Source organism: Triticum urartu, chromosome 2, assembly GCF_003073215.2.
Source record: "Triticum urartu cultivar G1812 chromosome 2, Tu2.1, whole genome shotgun sequence".
Lineage (NCBI taxonomy): Eukaryota > Viridiplantae > Streptophyta > Magnoliopsida > Poales > Poaceae > Triticum > Triticum urartu.
Genome location: NC_053023.1, coordinates 514547064 through 514561953, shown reverse-complemented (window position 1 = coordinate 514561953; position 14890 = coordinate 514547064).

Sequence of the window (14890 nt, the reverse complement as noted above, 5' to 3'; positions counted from 1 at the left end):
CGGAGTATCTTTTGGTTGTCTTTGCTCGCCATCCGATTCTATGTTCAGAAGGCCGGTCACCTCCTTTTGCGGGTGGGTATCCAGCTCTGTAGGGTTGGCGATCCGGACGTAGTCCGTCTTCAGTATAGGGGAAGAGTCACCATGTTGCTCCTCGACTACCGCTATCTGGTGGGTGATCGGTGGAGATTTGATTTCTCTTTGGTCGGGTTTGAGCCCGATCTGATCGTAATCTGTGGCGATTCCCAGGGCGGCGACGATCAAGCAGTTCGTTTAAATATGAAAACTCCACTGGATCCATCTTCTTGGAGTGTTGGGGGTCGATACGAAGAGGATTTTCGATGGCCCGAGAGGTCATCGTCGGCTTAAAGGCCGAACGAGCGGTCATGGTAAAGCTGCCCAACCAGAGGGTTTGGCCTGGGGCCAGTTCTCCTCCGGTAGTGATATTGTCATTAAGGATGAGGCGAGTCATCGATCCTGTTGTTGACGGCACAGTGGAACTCTCAATGAAAGCACCAATGTTGGTATCAAAACCGGCGGATCTCGGGTAGGGGGTCCCGAACTATGCGTCTGAGGTCGATGGTAATAGGAGACATGGGACACGATATTTACCTAGGTTCGGGCCCTCTCTATGGAGGTAATACCCTACTTCCTGCTTGATTGATCTTGATGAATATGAGTATTACAAGAGTTGATCTACCACAAGATCTTAATGACTAAACCCTAGAAGTCAAGCCTGTATGACTATCGTAATGAGTATCTATCTTTCCGGACTAAGTCCTCCGTTTTATATAGACACGGGGATGATCTAGGGTTACACAAGGTTGGTTACACAGAAAGGAATCTACATATCCGGTCGCCAAGCTTGCCTTCCATGCCAAGGAGAGTCCCATCCTGACACGGGTGCAGTCTTCGGTCTTCATATCTTCACAGCCCATCAGTCTGGCCCATGGCTAATAGGCCGGACGCCCGAGGACCCCTTAGTCCAGGACTCCCTCAGCGTGCACGTAGTTCTAGGTCATCCATTTGACTAACTAAATATGAGTTATATGTCATGAAAAGTATATCATTGGATTCTTAAGCGCATGTAGTTTCTAAACATATATTTTTCATCACATATAATACATATATAGCTAGTTAAATTCTCAAACTAGAATGACGTGCATGCCATGTAAACCGAGACAGAGGAAGTACTGTACAAAAGTACATTGAAAATGCTACAGGGCGGGGCAGTCTCGCTTGATCGGTTTCACGAGAGGCGAGGGCCTTTGTGATTTGACAGCTCATCACTGCTGGAAGGTGGGGCCTTGTGATTTGACTGCTCGTATAAATGTTGCCGATGACCTCAGGAGGAGCAAAGAACCATGCGGTATACTCAAGTTTTCCACTGGAGTAGGACTAGTACGACGCAGGAGCGCGAAACATGGCAGCCCAGTGCGATATGGCGATCCCACGGTGCCGCTCATCATTAGCATTGTTCTATTCTTGCCTCGCAAAGAACATGACACATGCGGCGAAACACCCGAAGCAAAAGAAGAAACACAGGAGAAAAAGAAGAAGGAAGATTGCCCCCCAAAAAAGAAGGAAGACGTAGACACAAGTCTGGGGCGCTGCTCTCTACTTCATGAAGAGTTGACCATGGAGTCCTAACTGCTTCTTCATTGCCTCCACGACCTTCATCTCCTTGCTCGTCTCCTCCGCCATCTTCTTCATTCTGTACATGATGCTGGATTTCTCGACGCGAGCCTTCATTATCTCTTCCACGACCACATTACGCACCTTGACAGCAGCCGGGTGCTCGATGCGGAGCTTCACCAACTCCTCCTTCTGTTCCATGACGAGGGCGTGCCGCATCTTCACTGAGAAACTACTCTTCTCATGCAGCTTCTTCCAGACAGCGTTCTCCTCCTTCAGCAGGTCGAGCTCATGGTGGAGCTTTGCCTTGTCCTCCTGAAGTTGCAGGATTTCATCGATCACCTTCTTACCCAAGGCAATGCTCTCCTTCAGCTGCATCACCAAGCCGGCGCTCAACTCCTCCTGCTTATTGAGCTCAGTAGGCATGTCGTCGAGGCTCTCCTTCAGCAGCTCCACCAAGCCATCGATGAACTTCTTCTGCTTATTGAGCTGATCAGGCATGTCGCTGAGGGATAACGACTCCAGAACCGCCAGCTCGGCATGTTCGCCTCCGCGGCTAGGGCGCTCCTCAGAGCCCTCTCCTGCCCATGAGTGATCTTTCGAGGTCTCTGCGAGGCGGCCATCCCTCTTTTTTTTCGCGGCCTTGGTCTCCGCTCCCTTGTTACAAGTAGTTCTTGACCTAGAGCTCTGCACACCGGCCATGGCAAGGACGGATGAACAAGAAATACTTATGATGAGGAAGGTAGAATGATTTTTGGCTAGGTAGTTCCCATTTTTATAACCTAGTACTAGCACTAGTACTACCAAAACCTGCATAGTGGGAACACGTTCAGGTTTGATATGTACTAGGTGTGAGCAGGTTTGCACTTAATTATAGCATGGTAATACTACTTTGGAATGTTGTGGGAACAAGCTAAAGATTAATTGATGGTTTTGGTTTCGAGGCCCAAATGGCTCCCGATGAGTTTCCTGGAACACAAATTTCAAGTACTACTGCTCAAATGCGGTTGCACAAGTCAGTGATGTAACTAGTCGTACATGTCAGACCAAGCCGATGCGTGTCACGGGTTCGATGGACCGTCTGTTGGTGCCACCAACCATAAGTATTACACGATGGAGACTTCTGGTTGCGGCTTCGGGTGTTTGTCACGACCAAGCATTCAAAAATTAGTGATAAATCAATTACCATCTTTTTCCAAACGACCAAGTATTTTCACAGGAATACAATACATATAGATGGAGTGATTGTCACGGTTGCAAACCGCCATGGCGCCGCAATTTCACATCAGTAGCAACCGAGTAGGTCACTGCATCGCTGGCGAGGAAGGAGGGCAGCTCACCTCGCCTACGATGCATGCCCAGTAGTGCCGCCGCAGCTGGTCCTGCGATTTGGCTTCTCCTACCGCCCATTTGAACAGTTGCACCGGCTGCTCATGCCATTCTGCAGGCATGCGTGTTCTTTCCTCCGTAGTCGACTCCGTGAATATGATCTCTGCCATTAGCCCCAGCTCAAAATCAACACGACGCTGCCAGATGATGTCATCCCTCAGCATCTCTCCCCTGAGATCGACTTGTGCCCCGCCTTGTGCTTCGCCAGGCTCAGCTCCTTTGAACTTGTCTCCAATCGATGCGGTGCTCCCTTGATCCGATTTTCCCTTGCTGCCCACCACCTGAAACGCAGCCATGGCATGTCCTCTGGTGCCACCGATTTGTGATTCCAAAGCAATGGATCCCCCCTGAAACGCATGTGGGTTTCGCTCAAAGGCGGCAGTGCTGCGGGCGGCAGTGAGAGGGCAGCCCGCGGGATCCTGGGATATAAGGGATTATCCATGGCGGTATCCTCCATGGCAGGATCTGGTGGGCGAGGCGGGGATGCGAGCGCAGGCGCTGGGAGAGCCCTACGAGCTAAGATAAAGATAGTATTACTCTGCTCTGTCCATATTTAAATACAAAAGCCACCAACAGTAACCCAGGAAAAAAATGATTGTGTTACTTGCGTCCTGGTTTATTGGCCCCCTTTTTATTTTGTGTCAATTGTTGACCAAAAATTTAACTAAGAAAATGTTAATGCATGTCACCAAAAATTATATCATTGGATCACATTTGAACATAGTTTTTGATTACATTAATTTTTATGACATGCATAAATATTGTGTTACTTCAAATTATGGTCAAAATTGGCACAAAATACGAAGGAGACCAATGGAAGTAGCACCCCATGATTTAACTACTCGCATGCACGTAGTGGAGTAGTAATGTCATTCTCAATTACTTCCTCCCTCACGTCCACTCAATTTGCATGCATTGTATTAATTGACCATCAATAAAGCGAACGACATTACACGCGTCAAATTATCACATGGGGTGGATCTTCATACAAAAATGTGTCCCATCGTGTACCCGCGTGTGCGTGCGAGGGAATGAGTGCATGTGTGCACATCTTCGCTTCGTGCACGTACCTCCAGTGTGCATGAGAGAGGACCAGTACATTCTTCTGGAATCAGCAGCACGCCACTATGATCAATCCACATGAGGATGTCGCGATAACACCTCCACATGTGCCACGTGGCTTCATGGATGCCCCCACATCATTTTAATCATAATATATTAACTGAAAAAGGGAGATACACTATGTAGCATGCTATTGGAATTTTAATTTACGTGTTTTGCACATGCTGGAAGTACTAGTAAGGTACACGTGCATTGCACGCATAAGATTTGGCAACCAAATTATGAATAAATACCACACTATAGCATGTAAGCTTTGAGTCATATATGCATGATGTAGACGTTCATTTAATTCTTATAGTTCATCTCATTCGAAATCAATTAGTTTTTATAAAAAAGTTAATATATTTTTTGATTCATGGAATTATGCATTGTAAAGTATAAAGTAAAAAACAAATAATGGAAATTCAACTAGAAAAAAATGTTTGGGCAATTGTGATACGGAAGATTCTAGAACAAAGGAGAAGTGCTTGTGTTTTGAGGTTTGTGCATTATGCTTAAGTTCAACCATGAAGTCTTCTAGATTGTACATGTGGCAGAATCTGGTGCAATGTAGATGATATCCAATGGCCAGTAGTGCTCGGATTTTCCATATTTTCACCGTCGGATTGGCTTCATCCAACAATCATCTTTTAAATTTATTCACACACTATATAGGGGTGTAGATATAGATATAGATATATATATAGAGAGATATATATAGATATAGACTAGTGGCACGCCATCTAAAGCCTTTCTACCACTGGTGCGCGTCGATCCTAAATAAACGGGTTTTTACCCCTTTCCGCGACGGCATTTGGAACCGTCGCCAAGTGAGTGTGGGCGATAGGGGGGGTCCTTCCCACATGACCCAGAAACCATCGGGGATATGCCCTACTGGCACACACGTTCGGCAAAATGAGGTCGTGTGCGACCGACGAGTACTCAAATACGGAAATACGTATAGTAGAGCTAAAAAAATACAATTATACGACGAAATTATTTCCGGTCGCAAGTACATCCCACATAGTTAGTCCCCGCTAAACGTTTCCGTTCGTATGCACAACCCACACAGTCGCTCCAAGGAAAACGTTTCCGTTCACAGGTACATCACACACAATTTTTCCCGTTAAATTGTTTGCGTTATTGAATGTAGCACACATGGTTCGTAGAAGAAACTGTGTGGCAAAGGCTGTCCATGACACACAGTTTTTATGTGGTAAATGTTTGCGCAAGGTGGCCAAACGCAAACAGTTTTCAAGAGAAAGTCATGTGTGATTGTTCATTGATCCAACACGGTTTATTTCTAGAAACTGTGTGCGTTGCCTGAGGTCATCGCCCACGGTATTTTTTCAACAACCGTTTGCAATATCAAAACCCAATTAGCAGGCTAATTGCCCTATTATTAATAATCCATTTATTAATCTAATTGACATTCATATTAAGCACACAATATATTTCATTTCCATATTAAGGAAGCAGAATTTCATAATTGAAATACATCAGAGTACAACATGATATAGCTTCAACACTCAGCTACCCCATTAGACAACTGCACCAGCAGCAAGTTCCACATGCAACATGTAGAACCTTTCAAAATTAGCATCATAGACGGTATATAGACAGATGCATCTCATCTAGAAAATTGCTGAAGCGGAAGGCGAACATTGAGCCTTCATTCATGTTGAAGGTCTTTGCAACTTTAGGCCAGTGCCTGTGGATGATTGGCCGTCCGTCCTTCGACCTCTTTAGGAACACTTCAATATTGAACCGTGGGTGTTGTATGAAAACCTTCCTCGCCTCCTGACCATAGAGGTGGTTTGAGAGGTAATCATCAGTGAACTGCTTTGGAAAGGCCTGAAAACAAGGATGTTCATAAATATCTTCTCTATATTGGAAATGGGGCAAAGGAGTAAAAAAAGACAAGGTATAATAGTTAGTACCATCTTGTAGTGAACTGATGTCTTCTTCATTGTGCAGACAAAGATCTTGTTTTTTTGTCGCTAATTTCTTTATCCTAACAATCTTTCTGAGTTTCTTGATTTGATTGATATTCATGGACAACTCATTTCCCCATATGCAAAAAGGGTCGAACAGTGGGTCAAAACCTCTGACAACAGGACCTACATGTGCAAGAACAAATTGTTAAAAACCAAAATATTAGAATGGTTCGTGCAATTGCACAATAATGTGCTATTAGACAATGGACCATGCACGTGCTAACCTCGATTGTAAACCTCAGTGCTTCCAATTGTTTCCCTGCAACACATATAAGGTAGTTAGTCATCAGGTTAAGTAAGGGTTCGCATGCTATCAGTAAAATATGTTGATGAAAAATAAGCATATTGCAGATTCATCAGATTAATTGAAGCCACACGGAAAACCCATTTACCCAAACCAAGCATGATTAAGAACTAGGAAATATAACACTTGTATATGATTATCATGTATTAAGTGCAGCCAAATTCAATTTATTCCTCACATGCACAACAATACAAAATTCTACCCACGACAATTGGACATCGCATTGCAGAATTGAACCAAGCAGTTAACACAACACCACAACAAATGAACCAAACATTAAATGAGCACCACATTGCACAATATAACATTGAACCAAGCAGTTAACTAAACACCACAACAAATGAACCAAACATTAACTGAGCACCACATTGCACAATATAACATACTCCTAATAGAAGATCAGAGAGTTAACCAAACATTTAACTACAACCAATTGTATTTGTTTCTCATGTATTTACTACAGCCAAATTCAATTTATTCCTCACATGGTGTACAATAACAGAATGCACCCACAATTTTGTAAAGATAAATTCGATTTATTTCTCACATGGAAGACAATACAAAATTGCAGCCTGAAGAATTGAACATCACATTTGCAGAATTGAACCAAACAGTTAACTGAAGATGATAACTAATTAACAAAATAGTTAATAAGTGAGCACCACACTGCACGACATATAGAACATATACACTAGAGCAACAGATTACATGGTAAAATTAGATAGCACAATTCACTAGATTTTGTGAAGGAAAGGCAGGAGCAACACACGCAACGGGTAAACCAAGCATCCTTAACCGGCGTAGCTAGCAATTGGCAAGGTGCTCCTCCAAAATATGGGGGTCGGCACGAATGGCAGCCATCGCGACCTCATCCGCGCGTGCGGCCGCGATTTGCTTCTCCGCTGCCAAATGCTCCTTGAGGTCCTGGCTATACTGCGTGCACCATGGCTTAGGCCGGCGCTTATTTTGGAGGGGTCGGTGATTTGGGTGGAAGGTGTCGTGCTCGCGCCGGCGGTCGAGGCATGTGAGATGTGGAAGGAGGAGGAGGATGGGGGTCGGGTGTGGATTACCTGCCTGGATAGAGGATGCCGAGCAGCGTGAAGGAGGGTCGCCGGCGAGGAGGCGGCGGCGCTGCAAGCAAGGAATGGAGGTTTCAACTTGGAAAGGAAGATGGAAAAAGGGGAAATGTGGCTTTTGGTAAGGGGGAGGGGCGGGGAGGTAGATATTTCCGCGGAAGCCAAAAATTTGGAATCGCTTCAGCCAAAAAACTAGCGCGCAAAGTGTCATCAGACACGGTCCCTTATTCAGAATTGTGTACGATATGTGGACATCACAAATGATTCAGATAGCTTAACCCGTGTGTGATTAGTTTGAACATCAAAAGTTTTGGTTCGAATTTCCATGGTTACAGTGGTCATCCACGTCATTGCATAATTTGGGTACACAAAGGAGACTACAGCACACCCACACTTCTTAATCGAGCAAGTTCAACACTTAAACAAAGCTAGCTGACCTAAACATTACTCTAACAAATTAAAGACCGGCGCTCTTAATTAAACAAATCATAGAGTACTACTATGGCTGGTGCTCGTCGATCTCCGCCGCCACCTCCATGTCCAGCCCGTGTCCGACGGTCTCCTGGGGAAGGGGCTCCATGGCATCCATCGCACCATACTCGACAAGCATCTCGCCATCCACTTCCTCCATCTCTTTGGAAAAGGCCGCCACGAGCTGGGCGTGGGCAGACGCGATCTGGGCTTGGACAGGCTCCGTCGTCGCAAGGTATGCGGCGAAGGAACGGACGGCTGCTCGAACGCTCTCGGCGATTGCCAGCTCTTCGACCGTGGGTTGTCGACCGTTGTTGGAGAATCTTCATTCGATTTGTGTGGTGACTGCAAGAAGCTGGGCGTGGGCGTCCTCGACATGGTCATGGGCGGCCTTCATCAGGGCTTAGGCCGCCGCTGCGGAACAGACAGCTGTTGTGCTGCTCTCGCCAGTTGCTATCCCCGAGGCAGATGTTATTGCCGCAACCTGATAAGCAACAACAACCGTTTGGGTTGCCTTTGCCGTCCGGTCACAAATTATGGCCGCTCTCATGCACCTTGTTAGCACGCGCATGGCGGCTACGGCCGCGCTCTCTCGTGGGTGGGCCACCGAAGTTGCCCTCACGACGCGGGTCCACGTGCCCATCTTTCACCGATGACGATTGAACAGTGAAATGATATTTGGGGAGCGAGCTAGTGCGCTTGAGACGCCGGCTGTGGACTGTAGCCGACGCACCTTCTCGCGTAAGCCATAGGCGTACTATACACTAACGGTGCTCCAAGATATTTTGTACTACATCTCACACGGTTGCTGATAATAAACTGTGGGCGATCTACTTGATTTTTCATCTTGATTTGAATTACATAATGGGGTCACAGCGGCAATGGACGGTGTTTGAATTGCTAAACCTTTTATCTGGAGTGAACATGCAACTATATGTGTGTCATAGAAGAATTGGAATTATTCAGGGTTCGTTTGAACATTTTATACATTAAATTGGTTTTCTAGCCATTTCAGGTGAACAAGTCAAATTTGAACTACATGCACATGTTCCAGTGCATATAAATTGGTTGAAAAATCAAATATGTGTCCTTGGGTGCATGCTTAGGTCCCATGCAAGAAATGGGAATGAATTTCAAACACCAGGGCACCGTTGATTGCCGGATAAACATTGAGATGCCTGGTTTTTAAATTCTAGTAAATCCAAAAGTCATCTGAAATTCATGAAACTTGGCATGCTATCATGGAGCAGCATCAACATGCCGTGGTACAAACTGGAGCTTCTCACAAACCAGAGCTTCTCACAACAAGCATGATGGTTTACGGTAGGGAACGTCCCACCTTTGGGGACGAAACAATATTCATTGCCTCTTATTGCTTTCAAATTTTTTTCTCGTGTCAACATAGAACAACAGGAGCGTTGTGTGATTTTTTGTGATTTTTCGGGGTTCGTTTGGACATTTTTATGCATTAACTGAGTTTTCAATGCATTTTATGTGCATAATTCAAATTTGAACTACATGCACATGCTCCAGTGCATATAAATTGGTTGAAAAATCAAATATGTGTCCTTGGGTGCATGCTTAGGTCCCATTCAAGAAATGGGAATGAATTTGAAACACCGGGGTACTGTTGATTGCCGGCAAAACATTGAGATGCCTGGTTTTTAAATTCTAGTAAATCCAAAACTCGTCTAAAATTCATGAAACGTGGCATGCTATCTGGAGCGGCATCAACATGTCATGGTACAAAATTTGTCCCATTTGGGGCAGCTTTGGGTATATGCTTCTCACAAACCGGAGCTTCTCACAACAAGCATGATGGTTTTCGGTAGGGAACGTCCCACCTTTGTGGACGAAACAAAGGATACTGCCTCTTATTGTTTTCAATTTTTTTTATTGTGTCAACATAGAACAACAGGAGTGTTGTGTGATTTTTGTGATTTTTCGGGGTTTGTTTGGACATTTTATGCATTAAATGAGTTTTCAATGCATTTTATGTGCATAATTCAAATTTGAACTACATGCACATGCTCCAGTGCATATAAATTGGTTGAAAAATCAAATGTGTGTCCTTGGATGCATGCTTAGGTCCCATGCAAGAAATGGGAATGAATTTTCAAACACCGGGGCACCGTTGATTGCCGGCAAAACATTGAGATGCCTGGTTTCTAAATTCCAGTAAATCCAAAACTCGCTTGAAATTCATGAAACTTGGCGTGCTATCATGGAGCGGCATCAACATGTCGTGGTACAAATTTTTTCCCATTTGGGGCAGGTTTGGGTATATGCTTCTCACAAACCGGAGCTTCTCATAACAAGCATGATGGTTTTCGGTAGGGAACGTCCCACCTTTGTGAACGAAACGATATCCATTACCTCTTATTGCTTTCAATTTTTTTTCTCGTGTCAACATAGAACAACAGGAGTGTTGTGTGATATTTTGTGATTTTTGGGGTTCGTTTGGACATTTTTATGCATTAACTGAGTTTTCAATGCATTTATGTGCATAATTCAAATTTGAACTACATGCACATGCTCCAGTGCATATAAATTGGTTGAAAAAATCAAATATGTGTCCTTGGGTGCATGCTTAGGTCCCATGCAAGAAATGAGAATGAATTTCAAACACCGGGGCACCGTTGATTGCCGGCAAAACATTGAGATGCATGGTTTTTAAATTCTGCTAGTAAATCCAAAACTCGTCTGAAATTCATGAAACTTGGCATGCCATCATGGAGCGGCATCAACATGCCGTGGTACAAACTTTGTCCCATTTGGGGCAGGTTCGGGTATATGCTTCTCACAAACCAGAGCTTCTCACAACAAGCATGATGGTTTACGGTAGGGAACGTCCCACCTTTGGGGACAGAACGATATTCATTGCCTCTTATTGATTTCAATTTTTTTCTTGTGTCAACATAGAACAATAGGAGTGTTGTGTGTTTTTTTGTGATTTTTCGGGGTTCGTTTGGACATTTGTATGCATTAACTGTGTTTTCAATGGATTTTTTGTCCATAATTCAAATTTGAACTACATGCACATGCTCCAGTGCATATAAATTGGTTGAAAAATCAAATATGTGTCCTTGGGTGCATGCTTAGGTCCCAGAAATGGGAATGAATTTGAAACACCAGGGCACCGTTGATTGCCGACAAAACATTGAGATGCCTGGTTTTAAAATTCTAGTAAATCCAAAATTCTGTTAACCATTCACGTGATGCCATGTGTCTTGGTTTTAATGGCTGTAGGAGGTGCCGTGCAGACAGCTGCTTGACCTTGACTGAACGGGAGGCGTGCAAGAGACATCCGGTGCGCAGGCTGACTGAGAGGCGCGCAGGTTGTCCTTGAGTGCGCAGGCTCACCGGGAAGCCTGCAAGCTGTATGCCGTGCATGCTCATTGGGAAGCGAGCCATTTGACTTCCATGGCCACCCACCTTGCTCGCATACTCTCCATTAATGGCGCCCAAGCCGCAGTTTAATTTGCTTTTTAAATATAAAACACTCATCGCAAACGTTTTAGTTAGAACACCCGTATGCAAACCGACAGCTTCCCCAGGAAGCCAAGAGAAAATGTGCCGAGCAGGATTTCTGCAGCTCTTGATCGCAAACGTTTTAGATAGAACACCCGTATGCAAAGTGAGAGCAGCGCAAGATTTGTGCATCCCTTCAACACAAACAGTTGTTTTGGATGACCCGTGTGGAACCACGTACAAACAATTTGGTAAGATTTGTCAATCCTTGTAACACTGCGATTTGTCAAAATATGAAGCTAAAAATCACCAGCAATATCTAATTTTTGCAACTAAAATTCAGTAATTAAGCATAGATTTCATTCATAGATTAAGCAGTCGTTCTTAATTTATACAAATAGTTCAACTCGACAGCTGGACCGACCAAACTTTTCCCCAATTGTTGCCAACCACGCACTGAAATAGCTAGTTCAACTATATATACTAGCTAATTTTAAGTACGTTGTACAGTTCCACCACATATATAGTCAGATGAACTGAACAAAATAGCCCCTAAATACTATTACTACTGCGGAGGGGCTTTGTACTACTTCCGGCTGCCCCTCCTCTGTTGAGCGCGCTCAGTAAGAGGCGGAGGAGGAGGAGCCTACCGACGAGCTGGGCAACCGCAATGCGGTGCCTCCTGTTAATGCAGCTTTAGTGATGCTTGCCTCGAACGCCCTCTGCCGCTCCAGATGACCCCTCTCGAAGCGGTGGTTCTCCTCGTAGATCTCCTGATTCGTCGCCTCTGAGGCGGCATGTGCCGCTGCCACTGCGGTGGTAAGGCTCTTTGCATGCTCGACGAGGCGCTCCTCCTCCTCCCGCAGGAATTCAGTGTAGCACGCAAGGTCGCTGTCGCACGTGTGGGCATCCACCTCCCGCCTTCGGGCGGCGGTGGCGGAGCGGGTGATGACCCCGACGGTTGACGGTGGGCTGGCGGCCATGGCGGCCGACGACGGGGTGGCGGCCACGACCACCATCTCCCGCCTTCGGGCCGCGGTGGCGGAGCGGGTGATGGCCACAGTGGCCGTCAGTGGGGTGGCGGCCACGACGGCCATCTCCCGCCTTCGGGCCGCGGCGGTGGAGCGGGCGATGGCCCTGGCTTTCGATGGTGGTGTGGCGGCAACGGCGGCCGACAACAGCTGCCGACGGGCACCGGCGGCGGAGCATGTGGTGGGTGTTCCGCGCACACCCAACAGGGACGCCGCACGCACTACACTACATCGGGGACTGCGCTGCCACCGTGGTGTAGCCTCCTAGATGGAGCTGTCCTCTGATGATGGCAGAGTGGCTGAGTGACGACGACGGACCGGTGCCATTGATGAATGTGGGAGAAGCAGATGAGATAAGCTACAGAGATGGAGGGGAAAATGCGCCGCAGGACTCGCCGGCCATGAGGGTTTTTATAGCTAGCCGGTAAGCATAGGGATTTTGGGGGATTTCACTGAGTCAGGCGGGAAGTTTGCGCAGGAACCTGCGAGGTTGCGCGGGAATGGGCTCACCGACGATTCATTGGTGCCATCGTTTGGCAAAAAGAACACCCCCGCGCGCTGCGCAAGCTTGCGCTGTAAGCCGTCTGCGGCAGCGGGGTGACAAGACGTGCGAGGGGAGGACGAAAGGCCACGTACACATATGGTTAATAAAAAAATGTTTGCGATTTAATTACCTACTATACCACTGTCCTGGTTTATAAGTATGATTTAACTAATAAAATACGAATGCATGTCGCCAAAGATTATATAGTTGGATTTGTATTTGAACATAGTTTCCAATTATATAATTTTTAAAACATGCATTACATTTTGTTGGTTAAATTTGAGGGCAAAGTATGGCACGGAATATAAAGGAGACTATAGACTAGACGGAGGTGGTACCACACGGCCGCTCTCTACGCAGCGACGCAACTGTCGGCCGGCTTGTAGGCGACCATTTGCTGCGTGTTCAACTACTCCATGCGTGTGGTTGCTTGCGGTTCAGGCAGCCACGGCGTGCTCGCGTCCCTCTGGGTGCTCTGCCCTCGTCCCTCCACGCGCGGTGCCAGCGTTTTGGGCCAGCGCACGATCACGCACGTTCGTGTGCAAGCGGTTGCGCCGGGCGTGGCGCGATGATGCAGTTACCTGCTGCAAAAACTGCCATGCGGATGCGCCGAGAATCCACGCCGCCCGGCCCCCTTTTATTCCTGCAGCCATTTACCTTCATCTCTCGTGTCACACGTCACAATAAGCACACCCATGAGGACACATACAGAGAGGACATCCAGCGGTTCCAATGGCGCTCCCAGCGGCCGACGACGACAACGGCGGGCAGTTCACCATGCATCACGTAGTGGACACCCACATGAGGGGGAAGGCCCTCTCGGTGGTGTACACGAACAATCCGGTCTCGGTGGAGAGCTCCATCCAAACTATGGAGCAGTTCCTTGCCGAGGACAAGTACCGAGTGGTTGGCTTCGACCTCGAGTACACCATCGGTCGTGCCGGGCATGGTCAGAAGGTTGTCGTCGCCCAGTTGTGCGTGCGACATGACGTCCTCGTCTACCACTTCCACCTTGCCACAAGGCCTTGCGAGCATTTCTCCAAGTTTATCAAGAGCTCCGACTACAGTTTCGCTACGGTGGACACCACCAATGATCTAAAAGCGCTCAAGGTTTTGGACTTGAAATGCCCGAATCTTGTCAACATCCAGCACCACTACAAGGTCTGGGGCACCGACAAAAGAAAAATGAACTCCCTGGTTGACCTCGCCTCGAACATCATCGACCCCTACTACGCGAAGATGAAGCAAGAGAGCAATAACGACAAGAACGCCGGCACAGTGTGTGGCATAAGAGACTGGATGAACAACATGTCAAGTACACGACCATGGACGCGTACACAAGCTACGAGATGTACAGGCGGATCATTGACATGAGGAACTGTCTTCTTCCTGACCCAGATGAGGGATCGAGCCACATAGCAGTGGCGGGAGTGTCACAAGAATTAGATGACTATACGATCGTTGCTCCTACTTTAGAATGCATGCAATTGTTTATTGAGGTGTGTGCGAATGATCTGTATAGTCACTTATGTAATTGGATGTTTACTTCAGTTACACACACACATGTTATTCTACTGTAGACAAAGCAATTCACACGGCTTATTAGCAGCAATCGTCTGTGTTATTATTGGTCTTTGCACACACTTCAGATTACAGACCTGTTTGCCGCGTATCACACACATCTTGTTCAGTTGAACTGTTTCCATTGTGTTGCCTAATCACACACAGTTCATCCCAGTGAACCGTCTGTTGTATATCACACATGCCTTCATCTGGCTGCCCGTTTCTTTTGTGCCTCCTCATCACAAACAGTTCATTGAGCTGAACCGTATGCCCTGCATCACACACGCAACTAAATTCTGAACCATGTTTGA